We start from the raw sequence: 20,746 nt of genomic DNA, 5'->3' as shown, positions 1-20,746 counted from the left end.
TATCCCAAGGTCACATTACTAAGTATTTAGTGTCTGATACAATTTGAACTCAGGTCTTCTGATTCCCAGTCTGGTGCTTTGTCCACTGCACCACCTAGCTGTTCCTCACTTTTTTTTTTAATAGGAATGGGTAAAGGATTTTGTAAAGAGTTTTTTCTGTATCTGTTGAAATAATCATATGATTTCTGTCAGTATTGTGCTTCATATGGTCAATTAGACTAATAATTTTGCTAATACTGAGTCTGTATTACATTCCTCATATCAGTTCTGCATGGTTGTAACATATTATCCTCCTGCTGTAATCTCTTTGTAAATATTTTATTTAAAATATGCATTAAAATACTCATTTATTAAAATACTCATTAGGAAAATTGATCTTTAATTTTCTTTCTCTGTTTTGAGTATTATCATCACATTTGGCATAAAAAGGAATTTGTTAGGACTTCTTCCTCTCCTGTTTTTTTCCCAACAATTTATATGGTATTAGATTCATTCATTGTTCTTTGAATGTTTGGTAGAATTTACTTGTAAATCCATCTGGCCATGGAGATTTGTGGGGCAGGGGGGATTCATTGAGGACTTGTTCAATTTCTTTGTTTCTAAAATAGGATTATTCCAGTATTTCCTCTTTGGTTAATCTGGGCAATTTATGTTTTTGTAAATATTCATCCATTTGCTTTTGATTGTCAGATTTATTGGCATAAATAGTCCAAATATTAGCTTATTTTTTTAGTCAGATAGAAACAATGTTTTGGAAGTATAAACATTGTCAGAGAAAGAACATCTGATTTAGAACTTCATTGTAATTAATGAGAAAACTGAAAATCCAAGAAATTATGTAACAAAAACAGAGAATAAGAGCCCTTCAATAAATCAGGGAAAGGAGGGGACCTTTCACAATTCTTCAAACAATTATATCCCAAGGAGTAAATGATAATCTTAAAGGCCTTGTAATTGATTAATATGTAAATATATGTTCATTGTTTCAGAGCTTTAAAAAAATGGAAAGATATTATATTCTATTGTCCTCTTTTGCAGCTGCATCTATTCGATTCGTTTTAATAGTACAGAATAATAGAATTCTTTTTAATAGAATTTAATTGAATTCGTATTTAATTGAAATGAAGAGAAAGATTACAGTAGAAGTCATCCTCCTGTGAATTCCCCAGCAGTGCTGTTGTTACTGTTGTTGTAATCCTCCAATAAAGAAGCCTTCAGTTCATCTACAATGATTAGGAGTTCAAGTAAGACTCTCTAAAAATTATAAAATCTTAAGAAATGGGAAGCTATTCCATAAAACAATTGGTTTTTCCAAGAATTGTTGAATTGGTAGAAGATGACCCCATTTTGGGAGTTTCTGCTCTGATGAAATGCTATGTTTTTAACCAAGGGGAAAAATTATCTTTGTCAATATAAAACTCTTACAAATTATGAAAATAAGCTCAAGGGTAGACAAAGTCAAGATGGCAAATGAGAATGGAACAGTCAAATTCTCCCATTAAACCTATCCAAATAATTTTATTATAATAACACCTCAAATTTAATTTGGTAGTGGCAGAGGCAATAAAATTTGGGGCTACTTTTCTAGCAGAAGACAACAAAGAGAAGTATAGGAGATTTCTGTGACACTAAAGTGTACTCTGGCTCATGGTGTACCTGTTGGAGGCAGCAACAGCTTCAGGATCTCTCCTGCCAGTTAAAGTTACAGGATCTAGCCATTGATCAGAGGATCCTGAATTGGCACAGGGTGCTAGACACTGTTACTTTGCCCATATACAGTTACTCTTTCCCAGTATTAGAAAAGAGAGAAGTACTAGCATTTGCCCTTTTAGGGTAACAGGTGCCCTGGGGACAATTCCAGAAAAAAAGGGGAGTTCTAGCACTTATAGATTTCAGGTCAATAAGGCCATTTCTTGAGAGAAGAGTAGAGCATTGGCTAGGAGAGCAGTGAAATTTCTCAGCTCAGACCATTTTGGAAGAACCAAAAATGTACAGAATCTAAGAACTAGCTTGGAGCACAGGAGTGGGAAAATACATGAGGCATGAAAAAGTGCCCACCAACCCCAGAAACTTAAGCAAATTTTAATATCAAGTTAAAAGTCAAGGATGGAAAAAGAAAATCACACACACAAAAAAACCTGACCATAAGAAGTGATTATGATGACAGGGAAGATTTAGAAGAAGTAAAAAACTAACAGGTACAAGGCAAATCCTCAAAGAAAACACATGCATCCTGTGGAAAAGTTCACTAAGAATTCTTGGATGAGCTAAAGATAGAGTTAAGACTGGGGAAAAAAACTGGCAAAAGTCATGAGTGGTACAGAAAAAATATATATATGAAGAGAATTAACACCTGATAAAAGGGGGGAAGAAATACTGAAGAAAACAATGCCTTTAAAAATTGGCCAAATGGTGAAAAAGCCACAAGAATTATTGAACAAAAGAACACTTTAAATTTTTTTGGTTTATTTATTTTATGTTATTATAATAATCTTGTTATGAGAAAAATCATAACCCCCCCCTCCACCCCAAGAAGATGAGAAACCTCAAGAATAGTGAGAGAGAGAAAAAAATGGACTTCAGTCTGTGTTCAGATTCCAATGGCTCTGTTTCCAGGGTGAGTTGCCTTCTTTATCTTAAGTTCACCAGAGAAGTTGCTTCAATATTTTTCCCACAGTTGCTATAACGAGCTGTATTTCTTTCCACTCTATTCCTCCCCACTCTCATTTATTCTATTCTCTCTCTCCTTTCATCCTGTCCCTATCCAAAAGTGTATTTGAGTACCCTCTCCCACAATCTTCCTTCTTTTATATCACCTATTCCTCCCTTCCCCACCCCCATTCTCCCTTATCCCATCCCTTTCTTTTCATTTTTCTCTAGGGTAAGATAGATTTCTACACCCTATTAAGTGTATATGTTATTTCTTCTCTGAGTCATTTCTGATGAGAATAAAGGTTCACTCATTCCCCCTCACCTTCCCTAGCTCCACTCCAATGGAAAAGCTTTTTCTTGACTCTTATGTGAAATATCTTAGCCCCTCTCCTTTCTCTTCTTCCCAATACTTTCCCTTATCACCCACTGACTCCATTTTTTTACTATATTATATTCCACTCCTATATTCCATTATATTCCACTCCTTCCTGTGCCCTATCTGTATAAGCTCCTCCTAACAGTTCTTATAAATGAGAAAGTTCATATGAGTTATCAATATCTTCTTCCCATGCAGGAATACAAACAGTTCAATGTCATTAAGTTCCTCATAGTTAGTCCTTCTCATGAACTATCTTTGTGGTTCACCAAAGTCCTGTACTTGAAGATCAAACTTTCTGTTCAGCTCTGATTGTGTCAATACGAAAGTTTGAAAGTCCTGTTTCATTGAAAGTCCGTCTTTTCCCCTGAAAGAGAATGTTCAGTTTTGCTAGGTAGCTGATTCTTGGTTGTAAGCCAGAATCTTTTGCCTTCCATAATATCATATTCCAATCCCTACAAGCCCTTAATGAAGATGCTGCCAGATCCTGTGTAATCCTGACTATAGAGCTACAGCAGTTGAATTGTTCACTTCTGGCAGCTTTTAGCATTTTCTCTTTGACTTTGGCTATAATATGTTTTGGAATTTGACTATAACATTCTTAGAAGTTCTTCTTTTGGAATCTCAGGAGGTAACCAGTGAATTCTCTCAATTTCTATTTTACCCTCTGTTTCTAGGTTCCCAGGGCAATTTTGCTGTATTATTTCTTGAAAAATGAAATCTAGGCTCTTTTCCTGGTCATGACTTTCAGGTTGCCCGATAATATTTAAATTATTTCTCATAGATCAACAAGCATCTTAGGACAGCATGACTTGGGAGACAGAGACAGAGACAGAGAGAGAGAAAGACAGAGAAAGAGAGAGAAAGAACAGGGGAGCAGAGTTGACTGGGGCAGAGGGCAGACTGGCCCTGAACGGGGAGTCTAGCTCAGGTTTTTATAACCTTGTCTATTATCTTGGTGTTGAGGGCAAAAGGGAAAATCCTCCCCCCCCCACCCTTATGTGACCAAAAACAAGTAGAATATAGGAAGCTGGGGGTTGGGAATAAGGAGACAGAATGCAAATTTTACATTTAACAGTGAAACAACAGGTGTCAATTTATATCTCAAGAACAAAGAGTCTTCTATATTTTAACAAGACTTAACAGCATTATAGATTACAGAATTTATTTCTGATTATGAATTTTCTACAATTATAATTCTCTGCCTCAATATGAATAACAAAGAGAAATCATATGATTATTTCAATTGTTGCAAAAAACTTTTGACAAAATACCATACCTATTCCAATTTTAAAAAAGTGAGGGACTGCTAGGTGGTGCACTGGACAAAGTACCAGCCCTTCAGTCAGCAGGACTTGAGTTTAAATATGACCTCAGCCATTTAATACTTAGTTACGTGACCTTGGGCAAGTCACTTAACTCCCATTACCTTGCAAAAACAAAACAAAAGCAAAATTAAAAGACAAGAGAGCAAAGGAATAGATTTCCTGAAAATAAGCAGTATCTATCAAAAATTATTAGCAAACATTTCTATAATAGTTATAAGCTAGAAGCAAACATGAGATGAAGTATATCATGAAATGGAAAACATTTTATTTTGAACACTTTGAATTAAAAAGTTTTTTCACAAACAAAACCAATGCAACCAAAGTGAGAAGGAAAACAGAGAGCTAGGAACTTCTTGGTATGTCTACTCACTATATATTATAAAAGCTGATTTCCAAAATACATAGAGAAGTGAATCAAATTTATTAGACTACAAGTCATTTCTGATGAGAATGAAAGCTCATTCATTCCCCCTTGCCTTCCCTTGTTCCACTCCATTTAAAAAAGCTTTTTCTTGACTCTTATATGAAATTTCTTAGCTTCTTCTTCTTCATCTCCTTTCCTCTCCTCACAGTACTTTCCTTTATCACCCATTGACTCCATCTTTTTATATTATACCATTATATTCCACTCCTTCCTTCCTGTGCCTGTCTATAAATACTCCTTCTAACAGCTCTTCTAAATGAAAAGTTCATATGAATTATCAGTATCTTCTTCCCATGCAGGAATACAAACAATTCAAAATCATTAAGTTCCTCATAGTTAGTCCTTCTCATCCATCACTTCTATGGTTCACCAGAGTCCTGTACTTGAAGATCAAACTTTTTGTTCAGCTCTGATTGTTTCAATAGGAAAGTTTGAAAGTCCCCTGTTTCATTAAAAGTCTACCTTTTCAGAGGCAGCTAGGTGGCGCAGTGGATAGAGCACTGGCCCCGGAGTCAGGAATGATTGAGTTCAAATCTGGCCTCAGATATTTAATAATTACCTAGATGTGTGGCCTTGGGCAAGCCACTTAACCCCATTGCCTGACAAAAATCTTTTCCCCTGAAAGAGGATGTTCTGTTTTGCTGGGTAGTTGATTCTTGGTTGCAAACCAAGATCTTTTGCCTTTCAGGATAACATATTCCAAACCCTATGAGCCCTTAATGTAGATGCTACCAGATCCTGTGTAATACTGACTATAGAGCCTCAGTAGTTGAATTGTTTATTTCTGGTAGCTTTTAGAATTTTCTCTTTGATTTGGGAGTTTGGGAATTTGATTATAATATTCCTGGAAGTTTTTCTTTTGGGATCTCTTTCAGGAGGTGATTGGCAAATTCTCTCAATTTCTATTTTACCCTCTGCTTCTAGGATCTCAGGGCAATTTTGCTGTATTATTTCTTGAAAAATGAAGTCTAGGCTCTTTTCCTGGTCATGACTTTCAGGTTGCCCAATAATTTTTAAATTATTTATTTTGGATCTGTTTTGAAGGTTGGTTGTTTTTCCAATGAGATATTTCAGATTTTCATCTAATTTTTGGCTTTTTTGGAAGAGTTTTATTTCTGATTTCTTGCAAAGTCATCAGGTTTCCTTAGTTCCATTCTGCATTTGAGAGTTTTTTTTATCTCCTTTTCCAGCTGGCCAATTCTGCTTTTTAAGGCATTCTTCTCCTCATTTGCCTTTTTTGTTTTGCTTTTTCCATTTGACCTAAACTGGTTTTAACACTTCTATTTCTTTCACCAAGTTGCTGATCTGATTTTCATGATTTTTCTGCATTGTTCTCATTTCTCCTCCCAATTTTACCTCTAACTCCCTTAATTGCTTTTCAAAGTCTTTTTTTTTTTGAGTTCATCCATAGTCTGTGCCCATTTTCTATTTCTCTTGGAGGTTTGGGATATGAAAGCTTCAATTTTGTCATCATCTGAGTATGTGTTTTGATCTTCCATGGGACTAAAGTAATTTTCTATGGTCAGATTCTCCTTTTTCTGTTGTTTACTTATTTCCTCAGCTCAAGACTAATTTACAGCACTTCCAAGGCTTTGGGTTGTTATTTTTAGGACACCTCACTGGGACCTTTATTCCTTCAAGGTCTTATGCTCTCTTGCCTATGCTTTGATATATAGATAACCAAAGAATTCCCCTCTGCCCTGGAGCTGCAAGGAGGAGCCCTACTCGGCTATCTTAGTATGGAAACCCAAACTGCAACCTGAATCTGAGTGTGGGCAAACAGCAGAGTGCTGCCCCCAGGGAGAGCAGAGACATGTCTGTAGTCTCCCCTGACCCCCTTTTGAGCAGTGCCCCACTCATAGAACTAGGGGCGATGGGGCAGGAACCTTGAAAAAGGAAGGCATCTGCTTTCATGCAGATAAAAATAGTAGTATAATTCAGCCCATTAGGAATTCCTAATATTTGAGATTTTGCATTAGGGAAGTTCATATACTGCACAAAGAAAGGTAAATTGATTTATTATTCTGTAAAGAGGAAGCAAAGAGGTATATTTTTAGACCATATGAATGTGAGTTATTTGGTATGAAAACAATTTAACTTTTTATTTTCTCTTAGATTGAGTGGCTCTATATGATCTTGATCCTCTGTATAATCTGAAAAAGGTTAACTTGAGGAGGTTTCAAGTTCATAAAATGCCTAATTTGCATTAAAATATATAATAGTAGGTGATATTGGTAAATATAACAACAAGAATTAGTAATAAAAAGTAGGTTACCATATCAACTAAATACATGGGAATGTAAATTGTGGGGCAAGCCTTTGCTCTAGTTTGCATGAGTTGACCCTGGAACCCACATTTTAATTTCTATATCTAAGGAGTTCTGTTAAAAGCGGGGCTGGAAGACTTTTGATAGGAAAAGTCCCCTACCTGTATTTAAAATGAAAAATATTAAATCAGAAAGTGATTTAGTCACCTTTGAGTTCAAAGTATTCAGAAGTTCTGTAGCAAATTTGGGAATTTATATGTGTTACTAAAATGAAAAATATATAATTGGGACTAATTGTATGTAAAGAATCTTGGAATTCTATGATATTGAATAATATATAATTATGTTATCAGGGATATTTACTGATTTCTTTAAGGAAAGGGAAATACTGTGCTAACTTCTGTGATCTGATTTATATTAATGTTAATCTAATCTTGATAATACATCGACAACAATCTCACCAGACCTTTTGTTTATGGAAGGGAATATATATACAAATACATACAGACAGACAGACAGACACACATATATGCAATGTATTCACCTTCAAATAGACCTTGAAAGGCCCAGAGGAATCTGGGTCCAGAATAATTTCGAGGGGTGAAAGGATGCAGAGAATTATGAATGTAGAAAATTTATATATATATATATATATATATTGGATGTATGTCTGTCTGTATGTATGTAGGTATTATAAGACTAAAAGTAAAATCTACTTATGTTATCAATTTGAAATCTTGATTGATATAAATGTAACATTGTCTAGCATCAATGACATAAATAAGAATTAATTGAGATTTAGAAATGTATACGTATAAGATTGAATCCTTGAGAATTCTAATTTTCTTTGAAAATAAAAGAATATTTGGGATAGAGATAAACACATATATGCAATGTATTCACCTTCAAATAGACCTTGAAAGGCCCAGAGGAATCTGGGTCCAGAATAATTTCGAGGGGTGAAAGGATGCAGAGAATTATGAATGTAGAAAATTTATATATATATATTGGATGTATGTCTGTATGTATGTATGTATGTATTATAAGACTAAAAGTAAAATCTACTTATGTTATCAATTTGAAATCTTGATTGATATAAATGTAACATTGTCTAGCATCAATGACATAAATAAGAATTAATTGAGATTTAGAAATGTATATGTATAAGATTGAATCCTTGAGAATTCTAGTTTTCTTTGAAAATAAAAGAATATTTGGGATAGAGATAAATAAGTATATAAAAATGTAAAAAATATTGAGTTATAAGAGCTGCCCTAAGTTAAGGAAAAACTTCATTGTTTGGTTTTGTTCTAGGGGAATGAGATGTTAGTATCAGAATGGATGTTTAATGTAATTTAGTAATTATATATTTAATTTTAAAGAAGTCAAAATTGTGGATTTCTTCCTTCATGTAAATTACAGACAGAGAAATAGGAAACTGAAAAGTATGTCCTGATTATGGGATGTTTTCTGTTTCTGTGTATATGGGGATCCATAAGTAAGATGTAAGAAAAAAATCAGTTATGTGATATGCTTTTGTAGACTTATCTCTTGTGAACATATAAGTTATTTGAATACTATAATAGTATTGAAACCTGGAATTAATACCTGATAATTTTGTAAGGATAATAAAAGGGTAATATGAAACCCAAGACCACCACTAGGATTCCAAATATTATTATATAATGTATGTTATAATAATGGAAATATTATTTTGTTCATTTAATAATTCATGTGCTAATTGACTTGAATACTTGACTGTTCTTACTATTGTTTTATTACATTGGAAATAATAACACATGCTGGAAATTTCAAGTCACCTAAGAATGTTCTAATGGTTTTAAAGAATTCTGAAAACAATTATTTGTATGTAACTATTTTAAATATAGTTAATAACTAAATGGGTTCATTGTAAAAAGTTGCTTTTTATACAAAATCCAGTTCTCAATGTAAATTTGGATTATTGTATTTTTTACATCTCAAATTCTGCTTATTGTATTTTATTTACAATATCATCCTTAGGTACATGAACAACAATTGAATTATGATTTTTCTCTGGATCTCTCATTAAATCCATTATAAGCTGGCACACTCATGATTCTCCATAGTGCTCAAGTCACCTGAAGCTCTGGTTAAAGGTAATTGCTATATTGATAATTGATCTGTCTGATATCAGGTATGTTATAATAGGAGGACAACAACAACATGCCAATGAAGCCATTAAACCCATGAGATTTGATTTTAATACTGCAGATGGAGTGAATGACCTTTGAGAGAACAATCTCAACCTCAGAAGAGGATTGTTTAGAACCTCTGCCTTTACAGGACATCTAATACACAAAGGAACATGTCCTCATGTCTATGTGCTCTTGAATAACAAATTGCCATAATCAAACCAGGTGTACAATAATTGAATAGAAGAGTGAGCCATTGGAACTCTATCTTCTAAATCCTTAATAATTGGCAAGTATTGTCTTGCCTTTTTGTTTAATACAATGTAATTCTTTATCACAATCAAGTTCCCTTAAGGAAAAGAAATTTAAGAAGAAACTACTTATATCAGGATAATGCCTATTGGTCTGTTTTTTTTTTTAACAGCTTTAAAGGAGAGATACATTCTTCACCTAGAATTTTTGTTCATTCTAAACATGACTAAAGTTAAAATAGAAAAGTTTGTTGCAAAACTACTTATTGGACATGTGTAGTTCTAAAATGATTATTCAGTACATTTGTTTAATATTCTTAAGCTTTTGGTTACAAATTAATGTGGCATCTATGAATGAATCGGTGTTTAATTGGAACCTTGTTCTTATTAAAAGTATTCTGATATTGGCTTAGGAGCCAATATAGTATATAATTAGTATAGAATACTTAGTATTTAATTCTTGCTTTTTATAGACTTTCTAATTTCCCCCCCCCCCCAATTACTGGATCTCTGTCAAATAGCTTTCTGTGTTAAATATCTGTTAAAATCTCTCTCTCTCTCTCTCTCTCTCTCTCTCTCTCTCTCTCTCTCTCTCTCTGGTTTTACTTCCTTAATCTTTTAACCCTGAATTTAGTTTCTCTAGATTACCAACTATACATCTCCAATAGTGGCCTCTTCAGGATGCCAGACAGCTGTGCCAGTCCTGATAGCCAACATCCTCTGGACCCTACCACAATGGAATTCTCACTGCAATGCATTCATCTCCAAATGGACCCTGAAAGGCCCAGAGGAATCTGGGGCCAGAATAATTTTAAGGGGTGAAAGGATGCAGAGAACTATGAATGTAGAAAATTTATAACAAAAAATAAATTCTGTAATTTGTAATGCTGTTAAATCTTGTTAAAGTAGGGAAGATTCTTTGCTCTTAAGATATGAATTGATACCTATTTCATTGTTAAATGTAAAAATTGTATCCTGTCTCCTCATTCCCACCCTGGTTTTGGTCATGTAAGGGAGGAGGAATTTCCCCTTTTACCCTCAGTGCCCAGATAATGGACAAGGCTATAAAAACCTCAGCTGGATCTTCCCACTTAGGGCCGGCCTGCCCACTGGCTCAGTCAGATCTGCTTGATAGTTCTTTCTTTCTATCTGTTTCTCTCTGTAGTGCTTGTTGATTCTCTAGAAGGAGAAGAATTTTAACCTGTATACTCTGTAATAACTTGTAATAAATCCTGAGCAGTTTTCAAATCCTAGTGAGCATGAACATTCCTTTGTTTTTTGGTAACCCTTGATTTTTATCTTTAATTGGCAACCTCTAAATCTCATTGGCAGCAATATGGTCGATTAGAATAATAGTTTTCCTAATACTGAGTCAGGATGGCATTTCTGGTTCCACCTAGTTGTAGCGTATTTTCCTGGTGATCAATGTTACTATAAAATTTTTTCAAATATTTTATTTAAAGTTGTTGCAGTAATACTCATTATGGAAATTGATCTATAATTTTCTTTCTCTGTTTTGACTATTAGCACCACATTTGTCACAAAAGAAGTTTGGTAAGACTCTTTCCTCTCCTGTTTGGGTTTTTTTTTAATGGCTTATATGATATTAGATTTATTGTTCTTTGCCAATTTGGTAGAATTTGCTTACAAATCCATCTGGTCCCAGAGATTTGGGGGAGGGGGGGTCATTGTTGGCTTGTTCAATTTCTTTTACTATAAGAGTTAAGTATTTTATTTCCTCTTTAGTTAATCTTAGCAATTTATATTTTTGTAAATATTCATCCATTTGAATTAGATTGCCAGATTTATTGGCATACATTTGATTCAAATATTATTTTATTTTTTTCAATCAATAACAGTGTTTTAGAACTATAAGCATTGTCAGAAAAAGAACATCTAATTTGTCTGACCAATTCATTAAAATCAAGGAGAAAACTGAAGACCCAAGAAATTATGTAATTAACTCAGTCAGAGAATGAGGGTCCAACACTAATTCCAGGAAAGGAGGGGACCTTCTACAATACTTCAAACAATTATACCCCAGGTGGTAAATGATAACATTAAAGACCTTTAACTGATTAGTATGTTAAACTATGCCCATTGTTTCAGAGCTTTAAAAACTGGAAAGGAAGAGATACTATATTCTATTGTCCTCTTTTGCATCAGTATCCAATTCTTTTAATTGAATACATTCTTCTTTAATTATAAGAAATACAGGGGCTTCTAGGTGGTGCAGTAGATAGAACACCTGCCCTGGAGTCAGGAGAATATGAGTTCAAATCCGGCCTCAGACATTTGATAATTACCTAACTGTGTGGACTTGGGCAAGCCACTTAACCCTACTGCCTTGCAAAAACCTAAAAAAAATTATAAGAAAGACAAAGAATAAGTAGAAGTTCATCACTCTTTGAATTCCCCTGCACTGTTGTTGTCCTTGCTTTTGTCATCCTCCAGCAGAGAACCCTTCAGGTCATTTACAAAGATAAGGAGTTCAACAGAGTAAGACCTTCTAAATACTGTAAAGTCCTAATAAATGGGAGTCTATTCCCTAAAAGAATAGATTTTGCAAGAACTGTTTAATCTGATGTAATACTATGTTTTTAACCAAGGAAAAACAATATCAACAAAATACTCTGCTTCAATCAATTTTTATGAGATATAACTTTTGCTTATGAATTTTTATGAATATGAGTTCAAAGGCAGAAAAATCCAAGATGATAAAGGAGAAATAGAAACCCAGCCAAATTCTTCCAATACTCCCATTCAAAGAACTTTTTTTTAATAATAACAACTCAAATTGAATTTAGTGATAGAGGCAATAAAATTTTGGACTGCTAAGGGAGGTGCAGGAGAATTCTGTGACACTGAAGTGGTCTCTCTGGCCCATAGTGTACCTACTGGAGGTGGGCCTTGGTAGTAGCAGCAGCTTCAGGAGTTCTCTTGCTTAGAAAAAGTTGTAGGATCTGGTCCCTGATCAGAAAGATGACAGAAGATCCTGAACTGGCACTGGGTGCAAGATCCTGTTACGTTGCCTATACACAGTTCTTTATCCCAGGATTAAAAGAGAAAGAAATACTAGCACTTACATTTTCTGGTTTAACAGGTGTCCTGGGGGCAATTCCAGAGCACAGAGGAGTAGATTTCAGGGCAATAGGAACATTTCCTCAGGAAAAGCAGAGCATTGGCTAGTAGAGAAGTGAAATTTCTCAGATCAGACCGTTTTGGAAACACCAAAAAAATGTACAAAATCTAAGAGCTAACTTGGAATACAAGAGTGGGAAAACAAGTGCAGCTTCCACCAACCCCAGAAAGTTAAGCAAGTTTTAACATTAAGTGAAAGGCTGGAAAGGCTGGAAAAAGGTGCAGATTACCCTCATAACACACACACACACACACACACACACACACACACACACACACACACACACCACACACACAAACCTGATGGTAAGAAGTGTCTATGGTGACAGGGAAGATTTAGAAAAAGTAAAAAAACTAACAGGTACAGGGCAAATCCTCAGAGAAAACACATGCATCCTGTGGAAAAGTTCAATAATAATTTTTGGATGAGCTAAAGATAGAGGCAAGACTGGGAAAAACTGACAAAAAGTCATGAGTGGTACAGAAAAAAATATAAAAAGAGAATTAACATCTGGATGAAAGGGGTGGAAGAAATTCTGAAGGAAACAATGCCTTTAAAAATTAGCCAAATGATGAAAGAGCCACAGGATTAATTGAACAAAAGAACTCTTCTAATTTTTCATTTTTTTGGTTTTGAAGTAATGAATCCTGGTTTCTTGTAAATTCATCTATCTCACTGAGTTCCATTCTTTGTCTGAAGGATTGTTCTCCTCAGAGTTTTCTTATCTCTTTTTCCATCTGGCCAATTCTGCTTTTTAAAGCATTCTTCTCCTCCATAACTTTTTGAACTGTTTTATCCATTTGACCTAAGGTGGTTTTTAGCATGCTATTTTCTTCAGCATGTTTTTGGATTTCCTTGACTAGGCTGCTGACTTCATTTTCATGTTTTTCCTGCATCTCTCTCCTTCCCTTTCCCAGTTTTTCTTCTAACTCCCTCATTTGATTTTCAAAGTCTTAGCCTGAGCCCAATTTCTGTTTTTCTTGGAGTCTTTAGATGCAGCAGCTTGTGCTTCCTCATCTTCAAATTGAGTATTTTGATCCTTTTGGGGCTTATATGCAAAATATTTCTCAATGGTGTTCCTCTTGTTTCTCTGCTTGCTCATTTTCCCAGCCTGAGGCTGGTTTTGGGGTTCTTCCTGAGCTTTTGGAACACTCCCACAAGGATCTCAGTGTGTGAGGCTCTCCTCCCTCCTGGTCTGTGAATGACTATATGTGGCCCCCTCTGCCACGGGGCTGAGGTGGGGGGTGGGGCTTGCTGTTCTCTGGCCTAGACTGCGATCAGGATCTGAATGTGGTCAGAGCCCCAGAGTCCTGTTCCAGGGGCAGAGGACAGAGCTCTGCATTCTCTCTTCACTCCCCTCCCTAGGTTCAATGGGCGCATGCCCTGGTGGCTCCTGCTTACTGGCTCCACCTGCTTATGTTCCTGGATCTGAGCTGCCATGACCATGATGCTTGCTGTGTGCCCTGAAGGCTGGGCTTCACATGCTCTTGCAGAGGTCCCCTGCTGTTCCCCCACTTTGTGCCTGGTGCTCCCAGAGTGTAGCTCAGGAGACTCCCCCACTGCTGTGAGCTGGGGCTCCTAGTGCCCTGGTGCTGCCTCCGGGAGGCTGAAGTTCTTTGGCTCTGGTGGGCCACCCCTCTGGTGGGCCACCCCTCCAACCCCGGGGAGCAGAGCCTTTCTGCTCTTTTCCAGGTTACCTTGAGTAGGAGAACTGCCTCATTTGGTCCCTCTATGGGTTCTGTCTCTCAAATTTTAGTTAGAGTCCTTAGTTTAGAAGTTTTATGAGAGAGCTTCTAAGACACGGTGCTCTCTTGTTGCCCTCTTGGCTCCACCCCCGAAAAGAACTCTTTAAAAGGCAAAATCGACTCTATGCAAAAAGTGCAGCAAATCCTCATTGAATAAAATTCCTTAAAAAATATTATTAGGCAAGTGGAAGCTAATGACTCCTTGGGACATCAAGCAGCAATAAACATTCAAAGAAGTACAAATCAGGTAAGATGTAAAATAATTCTTTGGGTAAGAGACTTCGAAAATCTATTAAATCTATTAGATCTATCAGAAAATAGATAAAGGGCATTAAGAGAAGATAGCGACAGGAGAGGAGTCTGTCTTAGGTACTCTCTCTCAAAACTTATAAAATAAGGGCTATAACTAAATTTTTGAGAGGCTGAACCCTCAGAGGGATCCAGTGAGGCAATTCTCCAGACCAAGGTAACCTGGAAAATAGCAGAAAGGCTCCACTCCACAGGGTTAGAGAGGCAGCCTGCCAGAGTGAAGGAACTGCAGCCTCTGGGAGGCAGCCTGGGTGCCTGGAAGTCTACGGTAGCAGGAGGCAGTTTCCTGACCTACACCCCGGGAGCACCCGACACAAGAGTGAGCACTCAAAACCAGCCCTCAGGGCACTCAGCAAGCAGCTTGATCACAGCAGCCCAGATCCAGGAACCAGAAGCAGGAGGAGCCAGTAAGCAGGAGCTCCAAGGCAACTCATCCTTGAGTACTCAGCCTAGGTAAGGGCGTGGAGAGAGACTTCCGGGCTCTGTCTTCTGTACCTGGAATAGGACTCTGGGGCTCTGACCACATTCAGATCCTGATCACAGTCTAGGCCTCCCCATAGAACAGCAGAGCCCCCCCCCACCTCAGCCCCGTGGCAGAGGGGTACACTTGTGTTCATTCACAGACCAGGAGGGAAGACAGAGCCTCACACACGGAGATCATTGTGTGTGGGGGGTGTCCCACTAATACTCAAAAGCTCAGGAAGCACTCCAAAACCAGGTGCAGGCTGGAGAAATGAATAAACATAGAAACAAAGAGGAACACCGTTGATAAATACTTTGTCAATGATCCCAAGAAGGATCAAAATACTCAATATGAAGATGAGGAAGTACAAGTTCCTGCATCTAAAGATTGCAAGAAAAATGGAAATTGGGCTCAGTCTATGATAGGGCTCAAAAAATATTTTGAAAATCAAGTGACAGAGATAGAAGAACAATTGGGAAAAGAAATGAGAGAGATGCAGTAAAAACATGAAAAAGAAGTCAGCAGCTTAGTCAAGGAGATCCAAAAATACTGAATAAAATAGCATGTTAAAAACCAGCATAGGTCAAATGGATAAAACAGTTCAAAAAGTTATTGAGGAGAAGAATGCTTCAAAAAAGCAGAATTGACTAGATGGAAAAAGAGATAAGAAAATCTGAGGAAAACAAGTCCTTCAGATGTAGAATGGAACTGAGGAAAGCTGCTGACTTTATGAGAAATCAAGACACAATACTTCAAAACCAAAAGAATGAAAAATTAGAAGAACATGTGAAACATCTCATTGAAATAGCAACTGATCTGGAAAACAGACTCATGAAAGATAATTTAAAAATTATTGGAATACCTGAAAGTCATGATCAGGAAAAGAGCCTTGACATCATTTTTAAAGAACTCCTATAGGAAAATTGCCCAGATATCCTAAAAGTAGATGGCAAAATAGAAATTGAGAGAATCCAATCATCTCCCCAGGAAAGAGATCCAAAAAAACAACCCCTAGGAATATTATAGCCAAGTTCCAGAATTCCCAAGTCAAAGAGAAAATATTACAAACAGCCAGAAGGACACAATTCAAATATTGTCGCTCTGTAGTCAGGATCACGCAGGACTTAGCAGCAATTACATTAAATGCTCATAGGGCTTGGAATATAATATTCCAGAAGGCAATTGAACTCAGAATGCAACTGAGAATCAACTACCCAGTAAAACTGAAGTCTTCTTCCAAGGAAAAAAGATAGACTTTCAATGAACCAGGGGAATTTCAAATGTACCTGTTGGAATGGCCAGAGCTGAACAGAAAGTTTCATCTTCAAATACAGGATTCATGTGAAGCATAGAGAGTGGAGGAGAAGGGTAGGATATAAGGGACTTAATGATGATGAATTACATGTATTCCTGCATAGAAAAATGATATTGATAATACTCATGAGAAACGTCTCATTTAATAGAGCAGGTAAATGGAGGTTTTATAGATGAAGCACAGGAGAGAACTGAATTTGAAGATTATAATATATTGTAAAAATGGAGTCAATGGCTAAAAGGGAAATGTAATTGGGCTAAGAGAAAGCAAGGGTAGAATAGGCTAAGATATTTCATATAAGATTTTTTGTTACAATGAGCTATTGAAATGATATGGAAGGGGGGAAGACAAGGGGGAATGAGTGAACCTTCACTCTCATCAGAGGTGGCTAGGAGAGAAAACAGCATATATACTCAATGGGGCATAGACATCTGGAGTAAGGAGAGAAGGGGGACTGGGGGAAGGGGGGAGTGATGTGAGTGATGGAGGAGAGGGTGGACCATGGGGGAGAGTGGTCAGATATAACACATTTTCTTTTTTACTTCTTGCAAGGGGCTGGGATTGGATGGCCTGTTTGGGACTACAGGGCTGGGTGGCTGCTGAGCCTAAGGTGTGGTATGTGGGTTCTGGAATTCTTGGCCCCAGGGCTGGTGATCTGTCTGCTGAGCCACTCATTTAAGAAGAGGGACAGAGTGAAAGGAGAGAGAAAATATAGTATATGGTAATGGGGAAGTATGAATGGAGGGAGTTGCAATCAGCAATGGCAATGGTGGAAAAATATGGAAGTAGTTTTTGTGATGGACTTATCATAAAGAATGTGATCCACTCATGACAGAGCTGGAGGTGTTAGAACACAGACTGAAGAACATTTATTTTTATTATTATTATTATTATTATTATTATTATTATTATTATTATTATTATTTGGGGGGTTGAAGGGCAAATAGGATTGGGTGTCTTGCCTGAGGCCACACAGCTGGGTGATTGTTGGGTGTCTGAGGCCGGATTTGGACCGAGGTGCTCCTGGCTCCGGGGCTGGTGCTCTGTCTGCTGTGCCACCTGGCCTCCATTATTATTATTATTATTATCATCACCATCATCATCATTATTAGTACTATTATTTTATTTTATTTTATTTTGGGTTGGGGGGGGGTTTCAGGGCAATGGGGTTGGGGTGGCTTGCCCAGGGTCACACAGCTGGGTGATTGTTGGGTGTCTGGGGGCAGATTTTGCCTTGGGTGCTTCTGGCTCCAGGGTCAGTGCTCTGTCCACTGCTCCACCTGGCTGCCCCTATTATTATTATTTTTTTAATTTTAATTTTAATTTTTTTTCTCTTTCCTTTACTTTATTGCTCATGAGAGTCTATATTTTTTGGTGGGGAGGGGGGTATTATGTTTACTCTTAAACAAGAATTTTTTAGTAATGTATGGGAAAACATTATTTGTACAAAAATAAAAATAAATAGAAAGCATTAAAAGCTGGAAAGAAAAAGAAAATAGATCAAGAAGAGAATATTTAAGACTTTGTGGGGACAGCTAGGTGGCACAGTGGATAGAGTACTAGTCTCAGAGTCAGGGTGACCTGAGTCCAAATCTGGCCTCAGACACTTAATTACCTAGCTGTGTGACCTTGGGCAAGTCACTTAACCCCATTGCCCTTCAAAAAAATTTATTGTGAAGCTTGGGGGTATTGTGGATAGAGCATCAGCCCTAGAGTCAGTAAGAACGGAGTTCAAATTCAGCCTCAGACACTTACTGGCTATGTGACCCTGGGTAAATCACTTAATCCCAATTGCCTCTCATAACAACAATGTTTATCAGACTACCTGAAAACTATAATAAAAAAAAGTTGAGCTATCATATTTCAATAAATTATAAAGGAAGTCTTTATCTTGGGTCCAGAAAGCAAAATGGAAATCAAAAGAATCCATGAATCAATCCTTGAAAAAGATCTCATAATAAACATTCTCCAGATGATTATTTTACTATGCTTTTCAATGACATCCCTTTGCTTTGAGTCAATTATGTCATTTGGCTGACTAGAGAAAAAGAATAGATCTCATAAGCCATGGTTTAGGTTGATATTGGAGCCAAAAAAAGCTTGTAAAAAATAGTTATGCTGACAGCCTCACACACCAGAGCGGGGTGTGTACCAGGTGCAACAATAATTGTAAATATTTCATAGAGGTTTTCTTGTGTTTTTTCTTTGTTTTTGTAGAAGTATAGAGATTAGATTTAGATTTGTATCCTAGAGTTAGATCTGATGGGGTCCTTGGGAGTCATTTGATCCAATTCTCTCATTTTATAAATAAAATCATTCAAGATTTACTGGTCTTGCATCTAGAAAAAGGAAGAGGGTTAGGATTCAAACTCAGGGTCTTTGAGGTTCAATGTATTACTCTCTGCTGGTCCTTGAATACAAGAGATCCTCTTGCCTTCTAGATTAAGCTGCAATTAGAGCTTCAAAAGTCCCTTCTTAGTCTCCCCAATTTTAGTGTCTTCATTCTGAGATGACCTCCAAGTTTCCTTCTATATCTTATCAACATGTAAAAAAGAGGGTGCGACATATGAACCTACATTCCTAGCCCTTCAATAACCAACCAAGTGATTGACAGCAGGAGTTGCACAATTATATTTATTATACTGAGGTATATGTTGTGTAAGGCATCCTTCTCCCTTGCCTTTACCAGAATTGTTCCATTCTACGGACTGATTGATAGGAAACAGAACTACTGGAGATGGTCTTGCCCCATCCTTCTCCAAGGGAGACTTTGATTCCTGACAGAAAGGTAAGTCAGAAGTTAGGGTCAGAAGCCACTCTGTTCCTTTTATGGATTAGGGGGTTCAATAACCAGGTTAGAATTCTAGCTAGCTATTCCCTTAAATATTATTCACCTAAGGGATATGATCAGGGTAATACAGTTTCTAATTACTATGTCATTATTCAGGAGAAAGAGAGACCCCAAGCAATATCCAAGGCTAGATACCCATTTCCCCCACATGATATTAGCTCAATCATACTCCTAGTGAATTACAAAGTAACACAATTATCTAGATCATTACGAAAAAGTAATCAGAGAAGATAGCCAAAGGAGAGTTATATTCCTGACTATTAAGGGAAAGAGCTCTCCCATTAGGAGTGAGGTAATTCAGCTAAAAAAAAAAAACCAGAAAAATCTAGATCTCACCCAAGGAAAACTCCCCAAAGTCTCTAGTGCAACAAGCTGGGAATAGGGACATGATGGAGACTGCCACTTTCTCTCATATCTTCCCCAGAATATTTAAAGCAGCATGAAATGGGGTGAGCTTCTTTCTTCTTCCTTCTCAAAGGTAGAAGCCAAAGTACTAGATGCAACTTGGAATTTGAAAAGAGTCTCAAACAAGCCTGAAGAAATCTTGTACTTTCCTACACTCCAGCTCTGGCCACCTTCACCCTGCCCTGCATACCAGAGTGAGGCTTCATCTCCACCAGTGAGTAGAGAGTCCATACCAGTGGCCTTTGGCACAGAAGGGACATTCCTCCTCTGGGCCAAAACTCTTTGCAATCCCTGGCAAGTCCAAAGTGCCTTTGGGCAAATCCAAAACCAAGACCAAGTAAGAACCTATTCAAGATCAACACAAACATCAGTGTTTTGAAACATGGATAATTTTCCTGATATACCAGACAATCAATCCTCAGTACCACTGAAAGAAATAAAATAAGAACACATTAACAATACATGCAGGAAACAAGACCTGGGAGGAGACTGCAGTGACAACTTGTCTAATGACATATTAAAAAATATGTGTACATTTCAGAATTACCTTTATGTCCATTTCAATCCTGACAAAATTACAGCCCTTTGTATTGTGTGAATGAAACTTTGGGTGAAAAAAAGTGTAATCACAAAGAGTCAGTATATTTTGATCAGACTACCCTCATTTCATATTTTTAATAGGTTACCAGACTTATAGGCAAGAATTTTGGAATACAACCAATTTACCTAAATTTTGGCAAAGAAAGGGACCAAGGTTCCATGCTATTCCTCTGGAGAAGCAGAAGAGATGTACCATGAGAGAACTGTATCATGAAATAGAATTAGAGCTGGTTGACTGGATCCAGTCAGAAATATTTCTATTTTTTAACTTGTAAGGAGATCTCTAGTGTAGGATCCCAAGTGGCAGTAAATTTTATAAATTTCTAATGATGTAGCAACTAAGTTTATGAAAAGTGAAGAAGTAAAATTAGCATACTGGTTGACAGAATATTACATGGATTCAAAAAATTAACCTTACAAGTAAAAGACTTGAGAGTTCAAAGA

General features: G+C 36.8%; 1 long non-coding RNA gene across 1 annotated transcript; it reads left to right on the top strand.

The window, feature by feature from the left end:
* The first annotated feature begins 9,084 nt into the window (after window positions 1–9,084).
* Window positions 9,085–20,191, top strand: LOC141521126 (uncharacterized). The gene is made up of 3 exons (XR_012477850.1): window positions 9,085–9,185; window positions 19,136–19,234; window positions 19,722–20,191. It is a non-coding gene; the product is annotated as an uncharacterized LOC141521126 (long non-coding RNA).
* Window positions 20,192–20,746: the final 555 nt, after the last annotated feature.

The sequence above is a fragment of the Macrotis lagotis genome, chromosome 1, assembly GCF_037893015.1.
Source record: "Macrotis lagotis isolate mMagLag1 chromosome 1, bilby.v1.9.chrom.fasta, whole genome shotgun sequence".
Classification (NCBI taxonomy): Eukaryota; Metazoa; Chordata; class Mammalia; order Peramelemorphia; family Peramelidae; genus Macrotis; species Macrotis lagotis.
This window is presented reverse-complemented; position numbering and strand designations above follow the sequence as displayed.